The following is a 4,543-nucleotide window of genomic DNA, read 5'->3' as shown; positions in this document are numbered from 1 at the left end:
TTTGAATTTAAATTAAATCCGTCCTTATCTTATCCCCATCCATACTTAGTGCGGTCCCAGTGGGACTGCCTCACTGCGTGCCAGTATTTAACCTCCTGGGTGGGAGCAAACCACACCAGAACCTGTCAGATCTAGAAGCAGGATGAAGTACCTGTCCCAGGAAAGTTAAACCTGAACTCTTCCATCTCAGGCTGCAGTTAATAATTGATCTTCCTCAGATATAAGTTACATGCTTCTGAGAAAATAAAAACACACACACACACATTCCAAACAAATGTCCCTGCATCTGAACGTGAACTGCTAATGAACGTGTAGTTTGGGAAACAGGGTATAAGCTCTTTTGTATGAGTCTTGGTTAAAACCCTCAGCTTTGCCTCTTGAAAGCACTGTGGCATCTAGAAAAGTATTCTTGAGCATCTTTTTTCTAACCTGTAATTTTGCGTGTGCTTTTCCTAACCACTCTTTTTCACCTGGCGTCTATCCCTAAATGCATAATGTAGGTTTTTGGAGTGGATGCTGTCATCCAGATGTCTTGTTCCAGGCGTGCAATATGACTTGCCTGTGACTCACAGGCTTGTCTGGGCTGATTTTCCGCTCTACTCATGCTCTTTCGAACAGCAGCGTCTGCCAGGGTGATGGCAGCGGTTGCTGGTGCTGTTGTCTCAAGTGCCACAGCTGTGTGAGCTGGGATCTGCTACCCACATTGCTGGTGGAAAGCAAGAGCTGATGTGCCTCTGGTGTCCACCAGAGATGCCAAATGCCTCTGTCTGCAAGCTCCTCAGTGCGGTGGTCTCTGAATTCTTGGACAGCACTTAGCAGGTAGCGCTGCTGCTGCTTGCAGCAGGTCTGGGGCATCCACTGCACCGGCGGTGGCATGAACCTGATGGCAAGGTTGGTCGAAAGCAGCTGCTGAGGTCCTGCTGGTAGCACTGCTCCCACAACAGGCCTCAAAACCACCCAGGGGTTGGTGTGGCACGTACGGAGCACTATGTCCAGTAGCCTCGTGGCTTAGTTCTCTCTTGGCTTAGCACAGCCTTCATAGGCATGCATAACCTCTGCGATGGTATGAAACAGCCTTGGCATTTTGTAGCGTGTTATCCAGCGTTATGGGATGTCAGCTTTTAGCTAAGGGTTGAAATGTATGAGATATCTTCTTTCACTGCAGAAGAAACATCCTGGCTGTTCTTGAGCTGGCAGTCATCAGAACCCAGTGCTGTGGAAAACACCTTACCCTGACAGAGAAAACGTTAAGACTGTTGCTTGCTCTGTTCTTCATGAAAAAATTGATTTTGAGCACTCACCTTAAACATCTGTTTGTATGGTCAACAGACTGCTCAACCACAGTGGCAATTCCTTTTTGCATCTGGAAAGATGTACTGTGCGTGATCTGTGTGACTGTTCTTGTTACAGCTACCTGCCCATTAGCATAATTCTGTCGTCATTATATTGACAAATTACATGCTGGGTGCTGTTGCACACTCCAGCGAGGCAGTTTTCCTTCCAGATGTGGCATTTGTTCCTCCAAGTTAACTGGCAGTGCCTGCCTGGAAGGAACAGAGGCACACCTGGCAATTTGGGGGGATTGCTGTATCACCTTGCTTCTGCTTCTTTCATCATCAGGTGGGGGTCTGTCTCTCCTCCCAGGTAACAGGCGATAGGACGAGGGGAAATGGCCTCAAGTTGCACCAGGGAAGGTTTAGGTTGGACATTAGGAAAAATTTTTTCATCAAAAGGGTTGTTAAGCATTGGAACGGGCTGCCCAGGGAAGTGGTCGAGTCGCCATCCCTGGAGGTATTCAAAAGACAGGCAGATGAGGTGCTTAGGGAAATGGTTTAGTGGTGGGATGGCAGGGTTAGGTTAACAGTTGGACTTGATGATCTTAAAGGTCTTTTCCAACCTAAATGATTCTATGATTCTCTGCTCTGTCAGTTCTACATCCTTGTCCCAGAAACAGCGTGTCTTCTCTCTGGGTTTTTTCATGTTTAAGTTTAGCCAAAATTTAGGGGGCTCAGACCTAACTTCAGTCTGAGGACTATAATTTTCACATGTACTTGCATGGTTTCTTTTTTGCTGTTTTCTTCTTCCCTTGCTCATGAGCCCCTCTGCCCCAATTCCTGCCAGAAGATCTACTGCATCCGCGCTTTCTGCCTGATTAATGTACCCCATCACTTCTACGCGCGTCTTCACTGCCTGCTTTCCCAGTTGCCTCCAGCCAGCTCCTGCAGGCTGTGGCTTTACCTCCTGTGCCTGCCAGCCTGAGCAGAAATGGTGGTTGCACAGGTGAATGGTGGCTTTGACAGAGCACCCATTTGATGGAGTGATGCTCAGCGATATCCTAGTGCTGTCAAGGTGCCAATCATGTCTCCAGTGCTTTGACTGTCTGCTTAGGGAGTAGATTCAGAGGGTGTAATGGTACAGACCGTGAATGAAATCTGTATTACCTGATGAGCCTGGCTCCACAGTGCTGTGTCAATCAGGTGTCTCTTTTAGTGTTTCGTGAATATGGCTGGTGTTTAAGTCTGGCTAAGATCTGTACATATTCTGATATTAAAGCGGGGACTTTGGAGAGTGTAGGTCAGTTAGCTGACCTGGGTCGTAAGTCTTTATTTTTGGTGTAGGTAGGTGTATTTTGGCTGTGTTGATACAGACTTCTTCATCTGGGCAGCTTTGCAAGTGATGTTTGTGATATGAATCTTGTCCAGCGCTGCTGCTCTAGGAGGCGATGACAACCAGCGAGATGGCTAAGTTGCTGTACATTTGTCTTCTGGTGGCTTTACCATCTTGTACGTTCTGTGGGGTAACATTGACTCTGGGCAGCAAGAAAGGAGCAGAAACCTCCCTCGATGCTGCCAAACCACATGAGTTATGCCGGACACGGGCAGTATCAGGGGATGACTCACAGGATGATATGTCAGCTATGTGACCTTCCGAGCTGGGGCTCCAAGCCAGTTGGAGAGCACGGACTAGCTCGCTCAAGATAAACTCGTGCTTTCTTTGTTATTGTCGTGCAGGCTCTTTGGCATTGTGGCTGATATTGTCTGTGTGTCCCAAAGCAGCTGATGAAGCACTTGACTGCCAGTAGTCCTCTCAGCAGGGCTCAAGTAGGGAAATAAACACAGGGCAGGGAGCGTTCACCTCCAGGTGAACAGAAAGGGATCTCTTCCGCTTGCTTGGTGTCAGAGCTCTTGGGATGACTTTGTATATCCAAAAGTGCAAGTGGTTACTAACACCATCCATATTATTCCAAATGCTTTCCAGGCATGAGACCTTGCATTTGTCGTGCTATAGCTATGTTACTGTAGTCTCCTTTATCACGCATCTTTATTGGGGCAGGGAAAGCTCGCTTTGTATGCTTGCGGCACTATCAGATTGCTGAAAGCCCCCGCTTCATTTATCTTCGGCTCCTTGGAAGTGCTTACGGCCCGTTGGCCAGGGTGCAAAAGATGGCTGCAAGGTGAGAGCGCTTCTGGCATTCTTTTCCAGCAGCATCTAAGCAAAGATGGTTTTTGTGAATAGGAGGAGCCAGGCACAGGTATGTGGACCTCAGCTGTGCACACGAGAACACAGAGGGGAAGCCTCGCATGGGTCTGTTTTAATCCTTAGGGTTTAGAGCCAAATGGCTGCATGGGTTTGCAACAAGCATGCCGGTCCTGCACACAGGAAGGCTGCCCAGCAGCATGGAAATGTGCCAGTAACTCTTATTTCAAGTGCTTGGATAGGTCATGCCTGGGGTGTAACTGACTGAGCTGTGCTCCCGCTCGCCTTTGGATCCTCCCTGTGTCCGACCGAACACCGCCGTGGGCATCCAGGAAATCCTTTCCACTGAGTCAGAGAAGGGACCCTGTTGTGTAAAATGGGGTCTGAACTCTGTCACGGCTTCCATGCAGGATTAGGACAGCATCTGCGCTTTCCCTAAACTAATCTTCAAGTGACGCTAGTGGGGCCACGGCAGCCAGCCCCCGTGGGGGTGTCCCTGACAGTGTAAAATGAATTCAAGGGACACCAGAGCCCCACTTTGCAGGGACGAGCAGCGGCCACAAAACATGCTGGGGAGAGCCAGCAGGCTTCGACTTACAGCTGCTTCCAATAATTTCCATTTCCTGGAGAATGGTGCTCATTTCCTTCCAGATTTTACTTGCCTGGGAACCCAGTAACATCTGTTCCTCCAGGTTTTTTCATGAAAGATGAACTTGCTCGTGGTAGAAAAGGCTTTCAAAGGCCTACTTTGGTTTTGTTTGTTGGTTTGGTTTTGGTGTTTTGTTTTTTTTTTTTCCCCCCTCAGAACAGTTGCTTTAAGCGAGGTATAGGTCTAAAAGACAATTATAAAAATGGTAACCTTGTCTCTGCATTTGGCTATTTGCTAAACAATTTCTGCTCCTACTTGCCCATACCAGCAGCCCCAGCTCCAAAAGCCCGTCTTCCCCGATGTTTGGGGCAGCACGCAGAGCACCGATGGCTGCCTCTGTGCCAGGAGCAGCGCTGCCGTGGCCGGCCTCATGTCACACAAAAGCTGGACAGGTTGGCGGGGGGCCCCTAAACGGAC

Source organism: Egretta garzetta, unplaced genomic scaffold (assembly GCF_000687185.1).
Source record: "Egretta garzetta isolate BGI_Z169 unplaced genomic scaffold, ASM68718v1 scaffold297, whole genome shotgun sequence".
NCBI classification, from domain to species: Eukaryota; Metazoa; Chordata; class Aves; order Pelecaniformes; family Ardeidae; genus Egretta; species Egretta garzetta.
This window is presented reverse-complemented; position numbering follows the sequence as displayed.